At 42.5% G+C, this 27382-nt stretch overlaps 1 protein-coding gene across 1 annotated transcript in view; it reads right to left on the bottom strand.

Moving 5' to 3' along the window:
- LOC105493253 (solute carrier family 7 member 11) overlaps positions 1-26658 on the bottom strand; it is a 788950-nt gene extending 762292 nt beyond the window's left edge. The window contains exon 1 of the mRNA XM_071093030.1: positions 26358-26658. The gene's annotated coding sequence lies outside the window, so the exon portion shown is untranslated. The remainder of the gene's footprint in view (positions 1-26357) is intronic.
- Between the last annotated feature and the right edge of the window lie 724 nt (positions 26659-27382).

The following is a 27382-nucleotide window of genomic DNA, read 5'->3' as shown; positions in this document are numbered from 1 at the left end:
AAGGCTGCCTCTCTCACAGGAAAGTGAATACCTAATTATGCAAGGTAATTGTTTTTCTTCATCACCTATCCTCTCCATCTGCAAATTCAAATTGCACCCCCATGGCCACTGGAAATAAGAATCCAACCCATTGATAAGTCATATACATCTTACATTTTGACTATGGCTCCCTTAGCTACACCCAGGCAGCCTCCAGCTTCTAGATTACCATATGCAAGGATTCCAATAAATTCTTAACCAGCACTGCCCTTGCTGCCGCCTCCGTGAGGCAAGGGAGCGCCATTAATGATGATGGCCTCATACCTCTCTCTCTCATCCAAATACTCCTATGAGCAACAGCCTACAAGTGTGAAATAATAGTCAGAAATTAGAATTGTGTTTTTGTGCCTGCACTACAATTTTTCTGAGAACAAGGCTAGCTAGCTTTTAGAAGGATCAAACAGAATTTGAAAATCACCCAACTTTATGTGCCAAGAGCTTTAAGAATATCAAACATTTCTTACCATTTGCAAGCAAATGGGTCAGAAGATTTTTCCGCGATTATCTCCTCCAGAAAAGAGCAGTTTGAAACCAGAGAAAATGGGTGTTACGAAGAAAAAAAAAAAAACTAAGAGAACAAGAAAGTCAGTCCCTGAGATATCTCAGAAATTGAGATGGAATAACTTTCTTCTACCACACATGTGAGCTCCAAAGCACAAGAGAGGTTGCATTTCAAGCAGAAAGCTCTTCAAAGCACAAATGTTGGAAAAACAGACCAAGACATCAGCGCATTCTAAACACAGCTGTGTTTGTCCACACCTACTCTTGCCAGGCTGTGTTTGATTTAACCTGGCAACCCAGGGGTGAAAGGCTGCCTCATCCAATTACTCAGTTTCCGAGGCCCCTCTTCTCCCAGCATTGTTATTGTTGATGTTTGATAGAGTAAATTGACCCATTATTAAATGTTGCAACCAACAGAGAGGTTTTAATAACCTTTTGAAGTTTTGTATTAAATGTGTTTTTACAGGGCTGTAATTTGTATTCATCCCAGGAAAAAAAAAAAAAAAAAAAAGCCACTATTCTGGGTGCCGTGGGCTGCGCCTGCTGGGGTAAGTCTTGCCACCACTCTGCTCCAGTCTCAGTTTAATGCATGAGTCACAGCTGTCTCTGGGATAACGTATTTATTAGCACTGGGGGGAAAAAAAGAAAGGAAAACAGGTTGTACGATTTGCCAATCAGTTGGGCTCTGCAAGTTGGAGAGTTCAGCAGGCTTTTTTGAGTGTTCTGGGTCACCTAGGAGTGAAGAGCCTACAGAAGTTGTCAGGAAAGTATAAAGCCCCAGGTTGTCATCAGGATAATGAGCCCGCGCCCTAGCTGGACTGGTTATCTCAGGCCTGCATCATAGGCAGAGAAAGTTTACAACAGAGAGCTTAAGGTGCAGTGTCAGCGTGTCCCTAGTTAGGGCCTGAGGGTACAACCGACTGAGCATCAGCATCCGATAGATAACAACAAAAGCCATTATCTCTCTCCCCGCTGGGCTGCCAAGTGCCGGGGCCAGGATTGCCTGGTGTTTGCAGTTTCCATAGCAGCACTGTTTTGTTCTAGCTGGCAAAGTACACGGAGAGGACGGATAAACATTGCAGGAAATGACACGAACAACCCAAGTACTGAGCCTGGGATCTCATGGCAGGCTCTGCCCTCTGTGAGTCAGCGGCGGAGGTGAGGACGGACACATTTCAGGAGATGCCTGGAAACTAACAGCGCCTTCAAGCACAGCACCTGGCTAAACCCAGCCATCCCTCCAAGACTAGAGCTCTGGGTCTCTACTCCATTTCCCAGAGCGTTGGAAACACATGCAGTGCATTCGGAACGCCGATAAAATGTGGAGAGAGCCCCTGCACAGGCAAAGTGAGGGGTGGGAGTGAGGTGCTGCTGTTCTCAGCTGCCCAGAACTCATTGAAGCCCTGGCTTCTCTTCCACCTCAGTGCTGCACAGATACAGAGGGGTCTCTGAAGTGCTGGTCACTGATTTGGAACATAAGGCTCCATGCCTGTGTGTTTATATACCTGCAGGGCGCCAACACCTCCACCCCTTGCACTGGAGACTGCTAGGGAGGGTTTGAAATTGGGGGCGATACATTGTTCAGATCCATTATTTGCTGGGCGTATAGCTACTACTCGCTACTAAACAAGAGAAAAGAAGACCTGGTCCCAGCCTTATGTATTAATCACGTAGTATGTAATAGGTCTAATTTGCTTTAATTTCAGTTTTCATCTATTGGATAGAAACTGAACTAGTTGTCTCAGAATAGGAAGCAGAGTTCTCGGCCACTAAGGAAGCCCAGCAATTTCTTGATATTACAATATCAAAGCACCTCAATGGTGTTTTCAGTGTTAAAGAAATAAATCCTCTAATTTAAAGATTCTTAATTATTTTTATGCCATCCTCTCACTATCATCATTGTCTCAAGCTGACACATGGGAGAAATGGAAGGTAACATTAAGTTTTATGTTTGCCAAAGGTCATAAATGTCAAATTAAGGGTGAGAGGTCACAAACTCATCCACAAGTCCAGATGATATTTCTTGTTCCCAACCCTGTGTAAACACAGAGGGTTTAATGCAAATACGTTGGCCACCTCCGTCCTCCCTGTTCTGGGATGTGGTTGCTATAATATTACTTCTCTTTTATGGATTAAGCTAAACGTACCCTGTGTAACCTAAAGGCTTCCCTGGCTGAATATCAGTGCCTTTGGGCTTTCAGGTTAATGGGACTAAATGTCTTTCTTTTAGGTAAGCCAAAAAATATTACGGTCTCAGCTAGACCTAAATGACAAAATGGGTAGGAGATTAAATCTAGAATGGAGGGAGTTAAGGGAAATCCACATATTTAAACCTGCACAGTAAACAAAGGGCAAGTGTACTAAGAACCAGTCTTAGCAATGATTAAAAAACCAGATTTCACTGGTCTTTGTTTCTCTAGAATCATAGCCAGTTGCCAGGCATATTGTAAGTACTCATAATTATTTGTTGAATTAATGATCCTCTCAGGGCTCCAGCAGCAGAATGGAAAGAAGCATCTGGAGTGTGGTAGAAAGCACCTGAGACTCAGGCTGCCCAGCCTCTGGTCCACTCCTCCTGAATCCTGGTGGGGAGCACAGCCTCCAGGGGCCCTTGGTTTCATGGTCGCTATCCTGCTGCTACCTGACTGATGCTGGAAACCAAGGTAGGTCAGGCTTTGAGGTGGAAGTGAGGCAACAGTTTCTGCCCTTGTTTTCCACGACTAGGTAAGAACTTATTCTTCCTAGTTATGGGTTAAAAGCAAGAACTCTAAAAACTTATCTCCCTGCAGTCTCTCGGGAAACAAATATGTCACCATCCATGTCATCTCATGTTCATGGCAGCCCTCTGTTTGACTTTACACAAAGCACTCCCAAGACTGAGCTGGTGGGAGAAAAAAAAAAAAAAACATCAAAACAAAGCAAAAAACCCCTGCCATCTAGGTCCTTATACTTTGATATTAATCATAGTTTAAAGAGTATTTAGTAACTGCCATGCACTGTGCTAAGCATGTTACTAACATCTGATTTATTCTTCACTCCTGTAAATGGACAGAGCTCAGAGAGGTGACATAGCTTGCCCTGGGTCACACAGCTAGCAAGTGATGGAGCTGAAATTGGAATCCGGGTTTGACTGACTCAAAATTCCAGGCATGCTCTTTACCATTACAGCGAGCTGTCCCCTCCAGCCTACGGCAAGAGACAGCACACGCACTACATAAATGATAAAGGAGCCTACAGTGTTTCATCCACCACTTCCCAGACAGGCAAGAGGGAAACGCATTTGAAAGGCTCAGAATTTTTTAAAAATTTTTTGAATAGGTAAAACATTTACAGGTTTCAAAAAAATCAAACAGTCTGCAGAGGTTCAGAGTGAAATATCTTATTCCCATCCTGTCCTCCACCAGCTCTCTATCCTCTTTATTGGATTTGTAAGGTATCCTTCAGAGTTCCTTTATGCAAATACACACACATGTGAACATACATATTTTTCTTTCTTGTTTTTCACAAAAGGCAATGCACTCTACATACTGTTCTGCACCTTGGGCTTTTCGTTTTCCATTTGCCATTTCATTTAACCAAAGACTTGTCACCCTTTCCATACCAATTCATACAGACCTTCCCTTTTTTTTTCTTCTTTATTTTTCTTTTTTTTTTTTTTTTTTTTTGAGACAGAGTCTCGCTCTGTCACCCAGGCTGGAGTGCAGTAGTGCGATCTCGGCTCACTGCAACCTCCACCTCCTGGGTTCAAACGATTATCCTGCCTCAGCCTCCCAAGTAGCTGGGACTACAGGCACCCGCCACCATGCCGGGCTAATTTTTTGTATTGCAATAGAGTATAGCTTAGCATTCCACTGTAATTTATTTAAGCAGTTCCATATTAATGAACAATTGAATTGCTTCTGATCTCTTCTACTAAAAATAATGGTACAATGAATAACTTTGAACATATACCATTTTACATGTGTGCCAGTATATATCTCTATGGTAAAATCCTAAAAGTGGATTGCTAGATCAAAAGATGTACGTGTTTGTGGCCAGACAGGGTGGTTCACACCTGTAATCCCAGCACTTTCAGGGGCCGAGGCAGGCAAATCGTGTGAGCCCAAGAATTTGAGACCAGCCTGGGCAACACAGTGAGACCCTATCTCTACAAAAAACAAAAAAACTAGCCAGGAGTGCTGGCATGCACCTTTAGTCCCAGGTACTTGGGAGGCTGAGGCAGAAGGATTGCTTGAGCCCGGGAGGTTGAAGCTGCAGTGAGCCGTGATCCTGCCACTGCATTCCAGCCTGGGTGACAGAGTAAGACCCCCTCTCTAAATAAGTAAATAAATAAGTGTTTGCAATTTAAACAGGTATTGCTAATACCCTTCTGTCTAGTGTCTCACAAGGACACAATCAAGGCTTCAGCTTAGGCTATGGCAATACCTATTTAAATTGCAAAAACAAGGTGTTTTGTTTTTTGGGTTTTTTGGTTTCGATGTTTTAGGGAGAGTATTTGAGAAGTTATGTGTAATCCTTGTTTTCAAAAGGCACATCATCTAATTAGGAAAGGCCTGAAATCCACGCATAATGTGGAAGGATCAAAATTGGAGGCAAACATCCTAACTTTGCTAAGGGATTGGCTAAAAATAGGAACAATACTAATTCACCAAAACCATTCATTATTTGTTCATCCATCAACATTCTTATTTAAATTTTTATTTCAGAGGTAGAAAAACAAGGATGGACTAGAGTGAATGAAGGTTGAGTGGACATTGATTTCTGTTTGGGGATCTATGTGGCTCTAGGGGAGCTGATTCTATCCCAGGAATGGAGCCCCAGAGATTTTCTACACCAATCAGCACTTTCCATTCCCCTGATCAAAATGCTGGGCTCAGAGGTGAGCACTGTAGGCTAAGCAGGCCCATCAGTGTGATTCTCAGGGTTTTGCTTGGAACTTTAGGATAAAAGTATTTTCTCTTCCTTTGGAAAGTCTGAAATAAAATCATTTTTGTTACCATGAGGAGAGTGAGAGGGAAATAAAACTTTTTAAATTAAAGAAACCCCTAGCTAGCATCCTGATGATTTTGTGTACCTTTGGATCAACCTCACATGAAGCCCAGTTTACTGATAAACAATGTAGTGACATGAGCCAGTAATATTCCTTTATCACTCAAGAGAATGTCTGTGACTCGATATGGGCCAGGCGCAATGGCTCATGCCTATAATCCCAGTACTTTGGATTTTTTTTTTTTTTTAGGTTTTTTGTTGTTGTTGTTGGGAGTGTTAGTATTTTTAGTAGAGATGGGGTTTCACCATGTTGCCCAGGCTGGTCTCAAATTCCCGAGCTCAGGCAATCCACCCACCTCAGCCTCCCAAGGTGCTAGGATTACAGTAAGCAACATCGCCCAGCCAATCCCAGCACTTTGGGAGGCAGGGGCAGGTGATTCGCTTGAACTTAGAAGTTCAAGAACAGCCTGGGCAACAGAGGGAAACTCTATCTCTACAAAAAAAAAAAAAAAAATTTATCTAGATGTGGTGGTGTACTCCTGTAGTCCCAATTACTCAGGAGGCTGAGATGGGAGGATTGCTTGAGCCCAGAAGGCGGAAGTTGCAGTGAGCCAAGATCGCACTATTGCACTCCAGCCTGGGTGACAGAGCAAGACCCTGTCTCAAAAATAAAAATAAAAAAGAATTGATCTGTTGATATGGAAGTCTTCTTCATGAGGTTGTTAGTGTTTGAACTAGACCTGCGGACATACAGGAATTGAATGATGCAGCGAGCTGGTGAGAATATTCCAGGAAAGATGTGATCTCAGCAAAGGCAGGAACACCCTGCAGTGCTTTCCCTCCATTTTGTGGGATCTGCCTTCTGCCTCCCCTGCAGCAGCCTCATTCTTTATCTACCAAGTAATCACTGTCTGATTTATAATCAGGCCCAGTCTTAAAGCTTGTTACCATTAACTATGTAAGTTCAATTTCATTGCAATTTATTTTCTCTTTTTATCTAACTTTTGAGTTTATCCTAAATAGAAGGCATGTCCTATTCCAGATAGTCAGACAAATTTGCCTTTAAGACCTAAGCTGATATTAAGCAGGAAAGTTCATTCAGCTCACTTTGGAAGTAGTTTGGTTTTTGACAGGATGATAGGACAGAGATGGGAAAAAAAAGGGCGGGGGGGATATGGTTTTTAGTGTTATCTATTGCTGTGTAACTATTTTACTACAAACTTACTAGCTTTAAAAAGAAAACATTTGTTATCCCATAGTTTTTGTGGGTCAGAGTCCGGGCATGGCTTAGCTGGTCTTCTGTTTAGGGTCTCACAAGGATACAGTCAAGGTGCTGGCTAAGGCTTTGCTCTCATCTGAGACTCAACTGAGGAAGGATCTGCTCTCAACTCTGATTGTTGGCAAATGCAGCTCCTTGTGGTTGTAGGACTGTGGGAGCTTTAGTATTTTGCTGAATATTGGCCAGAAGTAGCCCTCGGCTGCCAGTGGCCATCTGCAGTTCCTAGCTGCAGGGGGTTCCCCAACATGGCTTCTTGCTTCTTCAAAGCTAGCAAGGGAGAAAAAGAGGCTCCCACAAGATGGGAGCTCTGGGTGGCCCCTTCTCTACAGCTCCAGGCAGCCACCATCCTGATGAAACCAAGGTGATGGGTCCCCCACCCATATTTGAAACCAAAGAGGCAGCCTTGATGATCTCCAAATCACCTTTAGTGTTATTATTCCCTCATCTTGAAGAAAAGCATGCTTTTGCAGCCAAATTGCCGTATGGTTCACTCCTGTAGGATCTAAGAAGTCCAACAGCCTTTCTTCATTTCATCCTGTCTCCATCCCTTCAAACTGGCAGTGTTTCTGCTAGGCTGGCTAAATAGGTCCGTGGTTCACCCCTACACCAGCCTCCATATCAAATGGCTATTCTTTTTTTTTTTTTTTTTTTTTGAGACGGAGTCTCGCTCTGTCGCCCAGGCTGGAGTGCAGTGGCGCGATCTCAGCTCACTGCAAGCTCCGCCTCCCAGGTTCACGCCATTCTCCTGCCTCAGCCTCCCGAGTAGCTGGGACTACAGGCGCCCACAACCGCGCCCGGCTAATTTTTTGTATTTTTAGTAGAGACGGGGTTTCACCGTGGTCTCGATCTCCTGACCTTGTGATCCGCCCGCCTCGGCCTCCCAAAGTGCTGGGATTACAGGCGTGAGCCACCGCGCCCGGCCATCAAATGGCTATTCAATCATACCCTTAATGTTCTCTCCTGAGCACACTTCCTCATTTTTTGCAATATGGACAGGCTAAGGTTTCCCAGATCTTTAGGTTTTGGTTCCTTTTTGCTTAACAATTCTTTCTTCAACTCATTTCTCTCTTCTCATAATTTACTATAAGCACTTTAGAGGAACCAAGCCACTTTTTAGTGCTTTGCTTAGAAGTCAGTTAAATATCCAATTTAATCGCTTACAAGTTCTACCTTCCACAGAACACCAGAACACAAACACAATTCATCCAATTTCTTTGTCACTTTATGACCAGGACTGCCTTTCTTCCAGTTCCACTAACACATTCCTCATTTCTATCTGAGACCTCATCAGAATGGCCTTAACCGTCCATAGTTCTACCAACATCCTGTTCATGATTATTCGTGTATTCTCTAAGAAGATGGAAGCTTTCTCTAACAGCTCTCCTCTTTTCTTTCTAAGCTCTCACCAGAATCACCTTTAACAACTGAGATTCACAGCAATGTCAGCTTTTTCTAGCATAGACCTCATCAGGGGTGTCCAATCTTTTGCCTTTCCTGGGCCACATTGGAAGAAGAATTGTCTTAGGCCACACATAAAATACACTAACACTAACCATAGCCAATGAGCTTTAAAAAAAAAAAGGCAAAAAAATCTCATAATACTTTAAGAAAGTTTACAAATTTGTGTTGGGCCACATTCAAAGCCATCCTGGGCCTCATGTGGCCCATGGGCTGTGGGTTGGATAAGCTTGGTCTACATATTATCCAGTTTCAGAGCCACTTCCACATTTTTACGTATTTGTTACAGCAGCATCCCCATTTCCCAGTACCAATTTCTTCATTAGTCTGCTCAGGCTGCCATAACAACATTCCACAGACTGGGTGGCTTTCACAACAGAAATCTATTTTCTCACAGTTCTGGAGGCTGAGAGTCCATGATCAAAGTGCCAGAGGTTGGGTTTCTCCTGAGGCCTCTCTTCTTGGCTTGCAGATGGTCGCCATCTTGCTGTGTGCTCACTCAGAAAACTCTGCACCCACCTCCCTAGTATCTATTCTTCTTCTTATCAGAATACTAGTAGTATTGAAATAGCCACCCCCCTTATGACTTCATTTAGACTTAATTACCTCCTAAAAGTCCCTATCTGCAAATACAGCCATTAAGGACTTCTGCCTATGAATTTTGAAGGGATGCAATTCAGTCTATAACAATGACCCACCTTCACCAGATATGACATTTACATGACCACAAGCCCAACGAACTTTTCTGCTGTGCCTGCTTCTTTCAACATATTCGTGCTCGCCATCGGGACTGGTAGAAATTAGAGTTTGTTTACAGCCATATGGGAGACCGTGAGTTTTTTCCTGAGTGCGTTCATGGGGCATGCATTTGTGTCTGTCTGTGTGTGGTACTCAGCTCCAAGGCCTTGTAACAGAGATGATGTATCCCCACCGAAGAAAAATGACAGTCAGAATAAGAAGATGAAGCCAATTTGTCACTTAATGCAAAGCCTGATTGTGCGGCAACAACAGCCTCACACTGGGATTGATTACAAACAAGATGGCACTTCCCTGTGGGCTGCCTCGCGCGTTATTATAAATAAATACCATTCGTTTTAGAATCTGCATTACTGCAGAGGACAGATTATACCTCAGCGCCCTAGGTATACAGTAAATATCCCAGGGAGTACAATGGCCCTTCTCAACCCTCAATAGGAGCTTCACCTCATGTGACACAGTTTCATAAATAAAATCAGGCTGTAGCACAGAGCCATGAGAACAGAAACGAACACAGAGTCTGACTGATATTAGGGATTCATCTCCATGAAGGGCATGCTTTAAAGTGTGGTGGGATTTTGTTCCAAGCGGCCCAGGGGCCCTCAGTAGCTGTAAGGCATTTTTGATTTCTCCCTGGCAGTGAAGCCCAGGAGAACTGCTTGATACCTAAGAGTATTTCCTGAAAATCAGAGTTCGGTTTTCAAGATGAAAATAAATCTGTTAAATTTTTTTGAGTATCTCCTTGCCCTTGCCCTGACTGTTCCAAATCTGTCATCCTGAGATCTTCAAATAAATAAATTATTTTAACCAAGAAATATGGAGCGACTGTTTTCTATTTATTTCTTTATGCCTTGCTTCAGTGCAGAGTTGAATTTGATCTGCCTGTGAGAAATATATATATTTTTCATTTCCGGGGCTACCCACTTGTTTTCTATCTTCCTCTCTCCGTCTTTTCGACGTCTTCCTATCTCTGCTATCTTTCCTTCATAAACACGGATAGGCGCTGGGAAGGCGCAGCCCATCCCCTTTTCAGGTGTGACACGAGTGCCCTCTGCCGTCCAGAACGGTGAACAACTCAGCATCCAGGCAGGTTCAGACCAGAGGAGCAGATGGGGAAAAAACCTACAGCCGTTCTCCCATCTCTGGGCAAACACTGGAAGTATTGTTAAAATGAATAATTTATTAAACCACAATTGTTTACTGACTGCCCTTTCACTATTTGCTTTCCAGTTATTAAACACATTCGCGGGGTGCTTGGGTGTCAGCCCTTAGCCGACTTGAAGCTTCTTTCTGAGGCAATGATGTTCCCAGCCTCCTTGCTCTCTACACACGAGACATTTTCGATCTCTTTTGTCAGGTCAGGGTCAAACTACAGTTGTTCTGAGATGACTTTATCAATTCTCAGTTGATAGACTCTAAATGAAAAAATGCCTACCGCCGCCCCGTCGCTACTTAAGAAGGAGGGTTATTTGTGTAATGTTCTGTCAGTCCAGCAGGATCTGTGACAGGCGCAAAGAGTCAAGTAGAATAAGGAAAAAGATGTTTTTATGCCTTTTATTAGTCTCTCTTCATTTCATCAAGGAACAGATGACATCCATCCTAGGATGTCCTTCCAAACTGAAAGAGGCACGGGAAGAAACGTCCCCCACTCCTTTGGGGTAAGCAAGACCCGCTTTAAGTACTCACGCTAATTCTCACCGTTCACCAGGAGGGGATTCAATGTCCACAGCAGAGCGGGTAGGAGGGGGCCCTTGCCAGGAAGAAAATTCTCTCCCTCCAGATTTGAAGGGAAGCATCAGTCTGTACCCGGAGTGCCCCCTGCTTTTAAAGGGCAAACATTTCCACCATCCAGAATTGCAAGAAAATGTGCAGTAACCCAAAAATAAATCAATAAGGCTCGAGGCAAAGGAAGAAACAGAGATTCCCAAAACTGAAAGAGAGATTTTATTCTAAAACCCAAAATTTAAAAAAAATACTTGATACTGATACTAGACATAAGCACAAGAAAGCTTTCACCATTCCCTCTCTCTCTCTCTCTCTCTCTATCTCCTAAAATAAGACAATCATTTCATTTCCAAATAACTCATTAGGGATTTCTGTTTGAATGTAGAGACCTATTGCCAGATGTTGCCAAAACAAAACTCCTAACAGTAAATAAAATCAGAAATGTCATCAAATTATTTCTTTCCCCAAACTAAATATGACTTTCAAGGAAAACTCACACTTCGATATTTTCTGTCACAATATTACAATTCACAGGCTCAGCATCCAGAAGACGCAGGCCAGGTACAGGCTGGGGGTGGGGAGGGACCCTGCCAGCAGGGTTTGCCTAAACTCAAGCATCGAGAAAATGTGTCTGTAAGATACAGTACATATTGATGATGACTGGCACTAAATTTGAAGTGAATCTGATTTTCTGACCTGAGTGACAGTTATGGTTTTGCCAGGCACGTGACTGAACATGGCACATCCTCACTAAGCTTTGGTTTCCATGTTTGTAAAATTAAACGGATGCTTCTTCCTTCACGAAATTAAATACGAGCTCTTCTGTGTCATGTACACAAAGTACTTAGCACAGTTAGCGGTACAGTAAACATGCAATACATGTGTGGGACCCTTATCTTTCTATTTTCATTCCCTTCTTTCCATCCTAAGCACCATACTTCAAAACAGGGTCAGGCCAGGTGTGGTGGTTCATGCTTGTAATCCCAGCCCTTTGGGAGGCCGAGGTGGGCAGACTGGTTGAGCCCAGGATTCAAGAACAGCCTGGGAAACGTGGTGAAACCCCGTTTCTATTAAAAAAAAAAAAATACAAAAATTAGCCAGGTGTGGTGGCTCACACCTATAGTCCCAGCTACTTGGGGAACTGAGGCAGGAGGATGGGTTGAGCCCGGGAAAGTTGAGACTGCAGTGAGCCAAGATTGCGCCACTACACTCCAGCCTGGGCAACAGAGTAAGACCTTGTCTCAAAAACAAAAACGGTCACCCCATTTTTATGCTTCCTAAATTCCATCTGCCTTTATTCAACAAATATTTATTGAACCCTTCTACATTCTAGATACTCAAATATGAAAAACAGAGTCCTCACCCTCTAGGAAGAGGACACATATATAATACATTAACAATCTATATAATAAAACTATTTCTTTGTTATTGGCACTAAAGTAGCTGGTGTCATATGTGGCTGTGTGGCACACATGAAGTTTACTTTAATGGAGAGTGATCAGGAGTAGGAAAGAACCACAATTATTTTTCTTTCCATACAAAGTCATATAATGAATCATTTCATTTAGAATAACAGTACATTAAAAGTTTAAATGGATAAGTCTAGGTTTTTTGAATGTTGCCATAATTTTACAGGTGGTAAAAGAGCCTCAACATGTTCATGATTTGGTCAGGCATGGTGGCTCACACCTGTAATCCCAGCACTTTGGGAGGTTGAGGTTGGTGGATCACCTGAGGTCAGGAGTTCGAGACCAGCCTGGCCAAGTGGCGAAACCTCATCTCTACTAAAAATACAAAAATTAGCCGGGAATGGTGGCATGTGCCTGTAATCTCAGCTACTAGTGGGGCTGAGGCAGGAGGATCGCTTGAATCTGAGAGGCAGAGGTTGCAGTGAGCTGAGATCGCGCCACTGCACTCCAGCCTAGGCAACAGAGCAAGACTGTCTCAAAAAAGAGAAAAGAAAGAAAGAAAAGAAAAAAGAAAAGTTTATTTTTATTTGTTTATTATTATTATTATTATTATTATTATTATTATATTGCAGTTGTGCGTTTTAATTTCCTATTTTTCCCCTGTGGATTCACAAAGGAAATCATGCTAGAAAAAAAGAAGTCATCTTAAAGCTGAATAGAAGCCTGGCCAACATGGTGAAACCCTGTCTCTACTAAAAATGCAAAAATTAGCTGGGTGTGGTGGTGCCCCCCTGTAATCCCAGCTACTTGGGAGGCTGAGGCAGGAGAATCTCTTGAACCTGGAGGCAGAGGCTGCAGCGAGCCAAGATCGTGCCACTGCACTCCAGCCTGGGTGACAGAGCGAGACCTCATCTCAAAAAATAAAAAAATAAAGAAAAATTTTTAAAAAGCTGAATAGGGCCGGGCGCGGTGGCTCAAGCCTGTAATCCCAGCACTTTGGGAGGCCAAGACGGGCGGATCACGAGGTCAGGAGATCGAGACCATCCTGGCTAACACAGTGAAACCCCGTCTCTACTAAAAAAATACAAAAAACTAGCCGGGCGAGGTGGCAGGTGCCTGTAGTCCCAGCTACTCGGGAGGCTGAGGCAGGAGAATGGCGCAAACCCGGGAGGCGGAGCTTGCAGTGAGCTGAGACCCGGCCACTGCACTCCAGCCTGGGCGACAGCGCGAGACTCCCTCTCAAAAAAAAATAAATAAATAAAATAAATAAAATAAATAAAAAGCTGAATAGATCTTAGTTTCTCTTCAGCAAAAGCTATAAAAATTTGAGAATTTTGAGAGCCCAGAAGCTTGAGTCTATGTTTTTCTCTGTTGTGTCCCCATTTCCTGGTCCAAAATCTGGCATAGAGTAGATGCTCAATAGGTCTTTTTGGACAGAAAGTGATAACACCATGAGTGTTGAGCCAGACAAGCCCTTTCAGGCAGTATCCACCGTGAGACTGATGGGCCTGGGGGAGCATTTAGGAAAGGCATCAAAACCAGGTGCACATCAGAGCACCCGGAGATGGGCATCCTCCCAGAAACTGAAATGTGCAGTGCAAGGACATGGAGATGCCCGTGGGAAGAATGCCAGGCAGATGCCAGGAAGGTACCTGGAGAGACAGGCCATCCATGCCCAGGGAGAGAACACACATAGGACTTCATAGGAGCCCAAATTGATTACTCTGAATTTAATATTTGCTTAAGTTCTGAAATTCATCTCAATCATAAAACCCTAAAATAGAAAGGAAAATCTAAAGGATACGTCATCCCAGTGATAAAATCAGCACCAATTCGAACCTTATCATCCAGAATCCAGACATTTAAAAAATAACAGAGCCTAATATAAAAGGGGACAAATGAGAGAAATCAGAAATTATTCTCTGAACCCAGTGATACCTCAAATTGCCCCATTTACTTTCCAATATCTGCAATGAGCAAGTGTATGCTCTCTAAGTGACCAAAGCAGACACTCAGGTTTGCATTCCCTGACTTTTTTTATCAAATTGCTTCCTACAGTGGGTGTCCTCACTGATATTGCTTTCTATGTTTCTGCTAATAGAATAAAAAAATGTATTACTAGTATATAAAGAAGCTTTATTACTAATTTGGAAATTCTTATGACTCTGAATTATTATAATCTTAGAAAATCACTGCAATTGAAATATTTAAGTCTGGCCATTAAACTTTGGTTAACAATGATTAATAATTGCCCTTGTAACACCAGGTAATACAGGCCAAAAGGAAAAAAAAAAAGGTGTTATGAGTGCAGTGATTGGGGTATGTGTAGGGTATTATGGAAGCAGGTAAGAGGAGTCTCTACCCAGTTTAAAGGGTGAGGAGAAAAATGAGGAGAGGAGATTTCCTGGAAGACCCAGTTGAGCCTAAAAGCTTCCTCTCACCCCATGCCAGATCAGCTCTTGTTTTCATTTGTATCTGGAAACAAATTGACCATTTTTAAAGGAGTGAATAAAGTCAGGCACGGTGACTCACACCTGTAATCCCAGCACTTTGGGAGGCCAACGTGGGCGAATCACAAGGGCAGGAGTTCGAGACCAACCTGGTCAACATAGCGAAACCCCGTCTCTACTAAAAATACCAAAAAAATTAGCTGGAAGTGGTAGCGGGCACCTGTAATCCCAGCTACTCGGGAGGCTGAGGCAAGAGAATCACTTGAACCCAGGAGTCGGAGGTTGCAGTGAGCCAAGATCACACCACTGCACTCCAGTCTGGGTGACAGAGCAGGACACGGTCTCAAAAAAAAAAAGCAGTGAATAAATCTGAATGCTGACTATGTCTAAACCCAAGGAACAGGGGTTGTCATTGAGACTTCCCAAACACTGCAAAGACTACGCTGTTGTTATACACCCTATGATCACAGGTCACATCGAAGCAAACTGAATAATCAAAATAATTTGCAAAAGATTTTTATTTCTTCAAACCAATGTAAGAAAAAAGGAGGCCGGGCATGGTGGCTCATGCATATAATCTCAGCACTTTGGGAGGCAGGAGGATCACTTGAGGCCAGGAGTTCAAGAGCAGCCTGGCCAATATGGCGAAACCCTGTCTCTACTAAAAATACAAAAATTAGCGAGGCATGGTGGTGTGAGCCTGTAGTCCCAGATGCTTGAGAGGCTGGGGCACAAGAATTGCTTCAACCAGGGAGGTGGAGGTTGCAGTGAGCCGAGATTACACCACTGCACTCCAGCCTAGGCAACAGAGTGAGACTCTCACTCAAAATTCAAAGGAAAAAGAAAGAAAAGAAAAAGAAAAAAGGAGATTCTCACACTTTTGGAGGCCAAGTTAGACAGGTCACTTGAGCCCAGGAGTTCAAGAACAGCCTGGACAACACAGCAAAACCCTGTCTCTACAAAAAATACAAAAATTGGCAGGGTGTGATGGCATGTGCCAGTAGTCCCAGCTACGCAGGTGGGTTGAGATGGGAGGATCGCCTGATCCCAGAGAGGTCGAGGTTGCAGTGAGCCATGATCGCACCACTCCACTCCAGCCTAGGCGACAGAGTGAGACCCTGTCTCAAAAAAAAAAAAAAAAAAAAGAAGGAGGTGGGGGACAAAGAGAGTAGAAGAGGAAGTAGAAGGGGGGGAATAAGTAAGTCTCCCAGCAGGAAGGACCTGGAAATTTTACCTTATACAGAGAAGCTTTCTTTCTATAAATGTATGTGTCCACCCTTATCAGAATTTACAGAGAGCCCATATCATAAACCCGAGCACTTTTCATTATTTTTATCAGAGAAATGGAGGGCGCTTACACTGGTCAGTGCTTTAAAATTTCCTAAGCAATGATCCTAAGTGCAAGAAGATGTTATTATGTCCTGTGCCTCCTTCCTCTGACATTCAAGGTGCTCTTGGGAGAATGGCAAATGTTGGGAATATGTTAGAATGATGTGAGGTCAAGGAAAATGGTGGCCAAATGTTGGTAAAGATATCTACAAACGATACCCATGTCATCTCTTCAAAAATACGTTTCACTCAGACAGCAGCAAAAGAATTTTTGATGAGTTTGGAGAGAGGGAAGTAACACAATTGTCTGACAATAGCCTAAGCTTTCTTCCCTACCCTCTGTAGGGATCTATTAAGGACACAGGAAATGGAAAGAGAAGCTCAGTGTGTGATGAATGTCAGTTACTATTACATTTATTAAGCTCTTCTGCAAAGGCCTTGGGTATAGATGGGTATGTAACAAGGAAAATACATAAATAAACAATCACCTGCATTCTAGGGTTATTTGCCTCAGCCCTCTCTGTGAACTTATTGAGACTTGGTGAGATTACAAGAGAGATGCTAGAGAGTAGAAAATGAACTTGTCACTGTGCCAAGATGCTGAGCAAAACAAAAGAAGATTTGTGGCTTCCACCTGCGAGATCAGATGGATTAAGGTGTTCAATTCTTCACTTGCTGGTAGAGGAAAAAGAATACTCAAATCCCCCTCACCTCAGTCTTTGTTTCTTAGCTTTCCTAGCTTTGTTTCTCTGTTTATGGATGGTTTTGTTCTGATTGGAAAGTAAGACTAGGACCCTCCACAGACCAGTGGGGAGAATATGAGAAGCCACGTATGGCCTTGCTTATAATAAACCATGCTGATCTGCAAGTCACCAGGGAAGAATGTTCGGTAAATGTTTGGAAAATGCAGACTTCCAAAGAAGCGATCACAGAGCCTTATGCTTAGATGGTGTCTTTTTTTCTGGGAGCCTCTTCAAGCATTTTACGAACCTATCTAAAGGGTCCCTCACCAGTCATTGGAATGCACTTGTATCCAGGGTAGAATAAAGGCAGCTGCTCTGCCAGAAAGCAAACATGCTTTCAGGAAGAAAAGTTATTTTGTAAGTGTACTTATGAAATGCTCCAAGTTTTCCCCTTTATCAGGGCATTTATGTGTTAGAGTAGAGATGGGCTATGGGTATGGAGCTCGGGACTCTCCTTATGGGGAGCAAGCTAGGGCATTTGACATGCAGCCCACACCCACACCCTTCATTGAAGCTATGCGCAAAAGTGGGTTAAATTAAATGTCCTAGCCAGCTGGAAGTGTGTGCACATGTGTAGAGAAAAGCGCTGGCTTGCAGAATGGGCCATGTCATTAGGGAAACAGAAGACTATTGTGGGTTAACTACAAAGATCTCAGATCCTTTTTCACACCAGCTGGCAGAGTCAGAGTCCCTTTCTTTTCTCCCCAGCGGTCTGATCCCTAAACCATGGCCCAGACCCAGCTACCAGCAAGAATTCGTATGGTGTCTCTGCAGAACCAGCTTCACGGGCTGCAACCTACACAGTCCCACAGGCCCTCATTCAGAAGGCCCTGCACTTGATTTCATGCTCCATTGTTGCCATCTTAAAATTCCTAATAATATTATGTTTGAATTTGTGTTTTGTAAGTGAAGTCTCATGGGACAATGGAGAATGAGTGTAAGCAGATGAGATACAATATGTGTGCATGTGCAGTAACACCTTTTCTTGCCTCCCATTCACATACACCACCTGTGATGTCCCATGCAGAGAATTCTGGTGGACCCATGATGCATGAAAGTTCAGAGTAACTCAGTGATAAGTGACCCCCTACCCCACAACCCAGCCAAGAGGCCGTGCTTTCCCTTTGAATCAGTTTAGCTTGAAAGAATCAATACTGTTTAAGCAAAAAAAACAACCAAGGAACCCTACCATATTCTTTCTCATTCATGTTACATCACTGTATTAGCCAACCACACTGAAAAGGACATAGAAGGAAAGGCAAAGATGGGGCAACCCATAGTTTATTTTCCTGTCTCATCAGTTAAGCCAAAGGTAGTGAGTGTTGGTAGAGCATGTCATATTAAGTCAGATTTTTACACAGACTGGAAAAAGCATAGTGTTTATTGGTCATTTTAAAAACTCTTACAAAACAATAAGAAAAAGATAAATGTTCTAATAAAAAACAAGTTTAGGGCACTAATAGGCACATTACAAGAGAACTTCAAATGACCAACATTAAACATTATAAAATGTTTTTAACTTTGCTAATAATGAAAGAAATACAAATAAAAACAATAGTTATCAAAATTTTTCTACTCAGAAGGTTAGAAAAGATGAAAATGAAAATATTAGCACTCAGTACAAACCTGAAGTGGAAAGCAACCGGAGAAAAGCTTGACTACACTGACCAAACTATGAAATGACTCAGCAATAACATTGCCAGGAATCTGCTAAAGAGACAATAGGAACATTTATAAAGATGAATATGCAAGGTTGTTCACTATCGCATTGTTTAGCGTATCTAAAAATTGAAATAACCTCAACGTTGATCCATAGGTGCTGTGGTCTGAATGTTTGTTTCCTCTCAGCATTCATGTTGAAATTCTGACCCCCAAGGTGATGATATTAGGAGGTGGAGCCTTTGGGAGGTGATTAGACCATGAGGATAGAGCCCTTGTGAATGGGCTTAGTGTCCTTACAAAAAGGCCTGAGAGAGATCTCTCACTTCTTCCACTACGTGAGGACACAAGAAGAAGATGTCATCCATGAACCAGAAAGTGGACCCTCACCAGATACCAAATCTGTGAGTGTCTCGATCTTGGACTTCCCAGCCTCCAGAATTGTGGGAAATAAATAAATACATTTATATTGTTTATAGACTATCCAGTTTATAATATTTTATTATAGCAGCCCAAACAGACTAAGACAATAGGGTATAGGTTAAATCAATCATGGTACATCCACAATATGTTTGCAGTTGTCAAAAAAGAATTAGATCACTTTATATGTACTGACCTGGAAAATGTACAGAATACAGTGTGAAATTTTTTAAAGCAAATTATAGAAGATAAAATGATCCCATCTGGGAAAATATGTGTGTACATTTTTTTTTTACTAGTCCTGTCTCATCCTAGGGAGATCTTTTTTTATTTTTTTTTTATTTTTTTTTGAGACGGAGTCTCACTCTGTCGCCAGGCCTGGAGTGCAGTGGCCGGATCTCAGCTCACTGCAAACTCCGCCTCCCGGGTTTAGCCATTCTCCTGCCTCAGCCTCCCGAGTAGCTGGGACTACAGGCGCCCGCCACCTCGCCCGGCTAGTTTTTTTTTTTTTTTGTATTTTTTAGTAGAGACGGGGTTTCACCGTGTTAGCCAGGATGGTCTCGATCTCCTGAGCTCGTGATCCGCCCGTCTCGGCCTCCCAGAGTGCTGGGATTACAGGCTTGAGCCACCGCGCCCGGCCAGGAGATCTTTTTTTAAAGTTACCCTTGGGAGGTAGAATTAATTGGGGACAAGAATGAATAAATGAGATTACTTTTTACTTTATGCCTTCTGCAATGTTTAGGAAAAAACATTTCAGGCCAGGCACGGTGGCTCATGCCTGTAATCCCAGCACTTTGGGAGGCCAAGGCAGGTGGACCACAAGGTCAGGAGTTCGAGACCAGCCTGGCCAATATGGTGAAACCCCGTCTCTACTAAAAATACAAAAATTAGCTGGGCGTGGTGGTGGATGCCCGTAGTCCCAGCTACTCGGGAGGCTGAGGCAGGAGAATAGCTTGAACCCGGGTGGCAGAGGTTGTAGTGAGCCAAGATTGGGCCACTACACTCCAGCCTGGGAGACAGAGTGAGACTCTGCCTAAAAAAAAAAAAAAAAAAAAAAAAAAAAGCATTTCAGAGCATGTCTTTCTAACAGTTTTTTTTAAAAATCACATGTTAAGATAAAATCATTACTGCACATCTGTACAATGAATATTAAGTGACCATTAAAAATGATGATGTTGGCCAGGTGCAGGCCCCATGCTCGTAATCTCAGCACTTTGGGAGGTCGAGGCAGGCAGATCGCTTGAGCTCAGGAATTCAAGACCAGCCTGGGCAACATGGTAAAACTCTAACTCTACAAAAAACAGAAAACAGCCAGGCGTAGTGGCACACACCTGTGGTCCCAGCTACTTAAGGGGCTGAGATGGGAAGATGGCTTGACCCCAGGAGGTCAAGGCTGCAGTAAGCCGTGTTTACACCACTTGCACTCCAGCCTGGGTGACAAAGTGAGACTCCATCTCAAAAACAAAACCAAAAAAACAAAGGTTAATGCTGTAATCTATACATATTGACCTTAAAATATGGTCACAACATATATTTCTGAAAAAAAGAAAAACAGGTTACTGAACAATATATGTAAGACAAACATGGTTGCATAAAATTCTGCATCTGTTGAGAGAAGAGCATCAGCTGTCTGGAAAGATGTTCCTCAAATATTGACAGTAGTTATTGCTGGGCAGTGGTACTTACAGTGATTTTTACTTTCTTTATACTTTTCTGTGCTATGTAATTTTTGTTTTACAATGAGTGTATAATCTTTTTCTAAATCAGAAAAAAAAAATCTGTTTCTATTTTGAAAGTTGTAATATGTGCTAGGAAAATAAGAGTAAGAAAGTTCCACAAAATGAATAAAAAGTAATTTCTTCCTGATTCCCAGTAGTATCCCTAAAGTCAGCACAAATAAGGATCATAACTTAGAACTGCATATTTTCTGATTTGAATCTTTTAGCCCCAATTTTGCTAACTATACTAAAAACAGTATTTCAAATTCCCCCTGCCACAAAGAAAATACAAGTACATCACTAATCTGTTCAGCAAATTCAACCCCAACCAGGGGTTTTTTCCTAAACTAATTTATTCTTAACTTTTTCATTTATCTCCTAAGCACTGTGTTTGATGTTTAAAAAGAAAAAGCACTGACTTGACCTAATATTAGTTCTACACGAATGTGCGGGTTTATTTTCCCAATTTTGTCCTGATGACAGTAATTATTTCAGAACCTTGCTAAGTCTTACTTCCTTATCAGTCTTTCCAATAATTCTCACCAGCAAAACTGGCAGTTTTATCCTTCTTTTCAACAGAGATTTAGAGGCCAAGAATTATAGTGAATTCTCACCTGACAAAGCGTTTATTGCCTTTTTCAAAATATACTGCAGGACGTTTATTAGTAGACTATGAAGTATTTATCACCAGTAATTAAAAATAAGCTGTTCTTGTTGTAATAAATGCAGAGTCAGAGATGCAATACTATTACTTTTTATTGTTTATTTGCTCTTCCTTTAACCTAATATAAAAACTCCTTTACTAATGTGCTAAGGCATTTATCTGAAGGCCAATGTTAAATAAACCTGTTTGCATTTTACTAAGCAGACAAGGAAAGCATCCGAAGTCACTATAAAAAGATTTCTAAGGCAACAGTGAAAAGATCCAGGAATGTTTGTGCACTGCTAGTAGAAATAAAGGTAAATTTACTTTTAAAAGATAAGAAGGTAATTTGCAACATAGAGGAACCACGTTCTCATCCTTTAACCTAAAAATTCCACTTATAATTTTTATCCTAAAAACTAATCATAAATATACATTAAGTGATAGCTACACGATTGTTTAACCATTGGAACTTCGTTTTTTAAATTTTTCGAATAACAAAACACCTTGCAGCCATTAAAAATAGTGTTGCAGAAGAATATTTAATTACCAAAAAAAATGGGAGACAAGGAGTTTATAAAATAGTATGCATATGTACAACATGATTGCAAGTTATAGCTTAAATAGATAGATAGAGATCAGAACTAGAAATATATCAATCAAGCATTAATAGGTCACCAAAACATAAATGTTGAAATCTCTGGAGGATGGAATTATGGGTGGAGTGTATACTTCTGTGTGCCCATCTGTATTTTCTAAATTCTTACAGTGTATGTGTGCTACTTTTGTAATGGGAAGAGTTCTTATCAAGAGATAGTAAGTGCCCTCTAGAAGCTTGTTGAATGAATGAATTCAATTTACTTTTTATATCTCTCTCCTGCTTTGAGGACTCTCCATATATGTAAAGTTGTCATTTGAGAAGAAAAAGTTTTAGCTATAATTCAAATGTAGTCTCACTGAGACCTGTATGAGTAGACCAAAACTTGTTTCAAAACATCATCACACACATACACACACATAAAAATTGAGCATATCACATTCTAATATCAGCTAAATAAGATCAAATTATAATTTAAAAATAATGATTAAGGGATAGCCGCAAGTGATTAAGCTTCACCAAAGACTAAGACATATTTGAGTATTCTCCTAAATTCAAAGCATATATAATGATCTTAAATGCAGCAGACATAATTTCTTGTAAAACCTCACAATTTTTATGTTTGCGTATGTACACACACGCGGGTGCAAAGCAGACCCCCAGGTTATTTGAATTTATCTTTGCTACATGAGTTCTTGTTACAAGCATACCGGACCCACTGTCTTAGTTCATTTTGTGTTGCTATAAGGGACTCTCTGAGGCTGGGTAAGTTATAAAGAAAAGGAAGTTTATTTGGTTCACAATTCTGACAGCTAGAAAGCTCAAGATTGGGCATTTGCATCTGGTGAGGGCCTCAGGCTGCTTCCACTCATAGCGGAGGACAAAGAGGAGCTGGCGTGTGCAGAGATCACACAGAGAGAAAAGATGAAAATGGTGTGGGGCGTGCCAGGCTCTTTTTAACAACCAGCTGTCTCAAGAACTAATAGAGAGAGACTCACTCCCGAGGGAGGGCATCACTCTATTCATGAGAGATCCACCCCATGACCCAAACACCTCCCATGAGGCCCCACCTTCAACAGTGGGGGTCATATTTCAACGCGAGGTTTGGAGGGAACAAAGATCCAAGCCATGGCACCCGCAGATTTTTAGGAAGTAGAAAACAGTTCCATTCACACCTGAAATTTCAGGCCCAAACTTTAAACTGTCACTTTTATCTATTGTCATTTTTGGGATATTATTGTTTTAGTAAGGTTAGGGATGAGATTTGCCTTAAATTCGTATCTTGAAAGTTTAAATTACAGGCCAGGCGCAGTGGCTCATGCCTGTAATCCCAGCACTTTGGGAGGCCAAGGCGGGCGGATCACCTGAGGTCGGGAGTTTGAGACCAGCCTGAATAACATGGAGAAACCCCGTCTCTACTAAAAATACAAAATTAGCCAGGTGCGGTGGCGCATGCCTGTAATCCCAGCTACTCGGAAGGCTGAGGCAGGAGAATCTCTTGAACCTGGGAGGCAGAGGTTGCAGTGAGCCAAGATCACGCCATTGCACTCCAGCCTGGGCAACAAGAGCAAAATTCTGTCCAAAAAAAAAAAAAAAAAAAAAGTTTAAATTACTTAAAATGAAAAGCAGTTCTGGAATTCCTGGCCAATTCATATGTCCCAGGGTTTACCAAAGCCACAAAGGGCAATATCAAAGTGAACCACTAAAATGATTCCTACTTGCCTTTAAAGTTTTTAAATTGTAAAGAAGTTTTGTCACTTAGGGGGCATCTGTGGAGTAAAATCAAAACAGAATTTAAATAAAGTAATACCACACTAACTCGCCTCGTCCTCCGATTCTGGGAAAACTCTTGAGTCTGCCTTGTGAGGTAAAAGGCGACGTGCCAGTCATCCATGAAATGCTGCTTATTGTTTCAGCTTAAGCAACCTGAAAACAAAGAACTTCCTTTCTGCACTGGTATTTCTTTAGTTTTCTTTTACCTTGGCAATCCAATTAGAAGGTCTGCATGTACGTTTCATGATTGAAAACGCCTATTGGTAGGGCGCGGTGGCTCACACCTGTAATCCCAGCACTTTGGGAGGCCGAGACGGGTGGATCATGAGGTCAGGAGATCGAGACCATCCTGGCTAACATGGTGAAACCCCGTTTCTACTAAAAATACAAAAATTAGCCGGGCGAGGTGGCGGGCACCTGCAGTCCCAGCTACAAGGGAGGCTGAGGCAGGAGAATGGCGTGAACCCGGAAGGCGGAGCTTGCAGTGAGTGGAGATCCGGCCACTGCACTCCAGCCTGGGCGACAGAGAGAGACTCCATCTCAAAAAAAAAAAAGAAAAGAAAACGCCTGTTAAATCAAGAAAATGAAATTTAAGTCATTGATGCTTCCTTTAGACGCAAAGGATCCTTTCTGAGGTGCTGTTGAGAGGGCTGGGTGTGGAAATTCCCTGCATCTCTGGGAACAGTTTTAAATGCCTACCCCCTCCTGAGGCTCTGTGCTTTGCTGAGGAAATAATTTCAAAGGCGAACTGTATTTTGGCACAGCTCCACACCTGTCTAAATCACCATGCCACAAGGCTGGAAAGAGAAAAGACTACTACTGACTTTACTCCTCTTTCCTTTAACGAGTTTTGAAGGGTTTCTTTTTACCAAAGAAATAATGAACGCCTCTTGCAAACTGTGGGGGAAAATGTTCTATTTGGAAGTAATTGAAAATATGTTTTGCAGCTACTTACGGACCCTTTTCCAAATAGCTTTCTTTTCTAATTAACTCACCACAGTGCTTAGCTCTGAAATTCAATGGGTAGAGAGTGACATCTAGTGTGTTGAAAAAGAACTTGAGGCCGGGCACGATGGCTCAAGCCTGTAATCCCAGCACTTTGGGAGGCCGAGACGGGCGGATCACGAGGTCAGGATATCGAGACCATCCTGGCTAACACAGTGAAACCCCATCTCTACTAAAAAATACAAAAAACTAGCCGGGCGAGATGGCGGGCGCCTGTAGTCCCAGCTACTCGGGAGGCTGAGGCAGGAGAATGGCGTGAACCCGGGAGACGGAGCTTGCAGTGAGCCAAGATCCGGCCACTGCACTCCAGCCTGGGCGACAGAGCGAGACTCCGTCTCCAGAAAAAAAAAAAAAGAACTTGAAACACAAAAGTTGGATGAGGGCCAAAGATCAACGTTTATAACTATGACTCCTAAATGCTTCCCTTCTAATGTAATAATTGCCAGATGGAAATGCAAGGTTGCTATCATGGAAGTTTCGTGAGTGTTTGAAATTATGAGAAAGACTGTTTTCTCTTTAGATATTTAGAAAACTGTGGATGTTTTAAGGTACACTTTGTCTAAAGCAGCCTACAGTCCCTAAAAGTAATTTGTATGAGGACAAGGTGGGGTCATAACACCTAAGAGATGAAATATGGCTTCTCCCTGAGGTCAGAAAAGTAATTTTCACTTCAAAGTTAAAGTGGAAGGGATCAGGGATGACCAGCTGCCCCTGAACTCTAGCAGCTTGTCATCATGGGAATTTTTTCAGGCTTTGCAGGTAGACAGTTCAAACCTGATTCAGGAGGAAATAGTCACTGCCGATTTAACAGACACAGGTGCCTAAGGTGAGCAATGTCTGTGCTGTGGTGACAACAGATGGAACAAGGCAAGTCCCTTCATCAAAATAGAAATAAAGTGCTAAAGAGGACCCCCAAAGAGGAGGCAATCATATAGAAGGATCAGGAACTACTTGGTGTAGATGAATCGAATATGGATAAAATGTTTGGCATGTGCAATAGGAAGAAAGGGCACTCTAGGTAAAGGAAACAGCATGAATAAAATCACAAATTAGGAAAAGATCATCTGAGTGCTACTCTCCTTTTATTGAATCAGAAGTAGTACATTCTGACTCAAATGCAGGATAAATATAGGAGAGAAGTAAAATATGATGTTGATTGGTGGAATCTCACACAGACCCTCAAATGCCAATACAGGAATGGCTGCAGGGTCCTTGGTGCTGTGTCACAGCTGTTATCAAGAATTCATGCCTGCATTCTCTCCTCCACGGAACCCACCAAGGAAGAATGAAGCCAAGCAGAAACGCTGGTGTACAGTCACCTATGAGAACCAAAATAAGGCCAGCCAGAATACCGGCAAGGTCATGGCAGAGCCCAGGCATCCCTGTTTTTTTTTTTTTTTTTTTTTTTTTTTTTTTTTTTTTTTTTGAGACGGAGTCGCGCTCTGCCGTTCAGGCTGGAGTGCAGTGGCCGGATCTCAGCTCACTGCAAGCTCCGCCTCCCGGGTTGACGCCATTCTCCTGCCTCAGGCTCCCGAGTAGCTGGGACTACAGGCGCCCACCACCACGCCCGGCTAGTTTTTTGTATTTTTTAGTAGAGATGGGGTTTCACCGTGTTAGTCAGGATGGTCTCGATCTCCTGACCTCGTGATCCGCCCGTCTCGGCCTCCCAAAGTGCTGGGATTACAGGCTTGAGCCACCGCGCCCGGCCCAGGCATCCCTGTTAACATCGATCTCTAAGTGAGCATTATGCAGAGAAGTTTTCCCCACTCCCAATTCCTCTTCCGGATTTAAAGAAAAAGCTATTAGACTGCAGAAGGAACTTAAGCCTTTCCTCATAGGGAAGATTACCATCTTTGACCTTACCTGTTCTAGCTATGAGGCAAAAATCTTTCTAAATAGATACACATCAATCGCGAGGCCACATCTGCTTGCTTAAGTCAGGATTACATCGTTAAAAATCATTCCCTGTTCTCAGTAAGCCATCTCTGGATACAGTAGGGGAGCCAAGAATTATTGACCAACTGAAAACTGACAGGGCCCCGTCAAATCTATTTGACTTGTATTTCCCAGTTCCAAAGAACAGAAGGCCCTTTGTTTTATGACGAAGTGGAATCGGACGTTTGAAAGCCAGCATCCAATCACATCATAAGGGCACTTGGAAGATCCTAAAGTCTAAAGTTAGCACTGAGCTACTTTTCCAGTGGAGATCAGATAACTCTCCCTAAGGATAAAGCTTTATGCTAAATTCCTGGAATTCACTAACGTAACATTTGACGTATCAGTTACACTCAAGCAGCTCCTATGATTCAGGATATGTAATAATTTCTCAGTTTTCTGAGACAAATTTAAATTAAGTCTGCTGTGAGGTTTGACCTTGTGGCTCTCTGCATGTCATCATATGCTCTGAAATCCCAGAAACCAAGTCCCTGGTTCTTGGAGAGAAAAAGACAACAGATAAGAGGAAAATTATTAGTGAAAATTGAAATCTAGGTTTTGAGGATCCTGGTGCTCGTGTGACATTGGGTCCTCTATAAGAAAAAGAATTGTGGGTGGGGCGAGGTGGCTCACGCCTGTAATCCCAGCACTTTGGGAGGCTGAGGCAGGCGGATCACCTGAGGTCAGGAGTTTGAGACCAACGTGGAGAAACCCCGTCTCTACTAAAAAAAACAAAAAATTAGCCGGATATGGTGGTGCATGCCTGTAATCCCAGCTACTCCGGAACCTGAGACAGGAGAATCACTTGAACCCGGGAGGCGGAGGTTGCAGTGAGCTGAGATCGCGCCCATTGCACTCCAGCCTGGGCAACAAGAGCAAAACTCTGCCTCAAAAAAAAGAAAAAAAAAAAAAAAAAGAAATTTACAGTGGTAAATATCTCTTTAGAACCAAAT

This window comes from Macaca nemestrina, chromosome 3, assembly GCF_043159975.1.
Source record: "Macaca nemestrina isolate mMacNem1 chromosome 3, mMacNem.hap1, whole genome shotgun sequence".
NCBI classification, from domain to species: domain Eukaryota; kingdom Metazoa; phylum Chordata; class Mammalia; order Primates; family Cercopithecidae; genus Macaca; species Macaca nemestrina.
The sequence above is the reverse complement of the archived record's forward strand: the minus strand, read 5'-3'. Positions and strand labels throughout refer to the sequence as shown.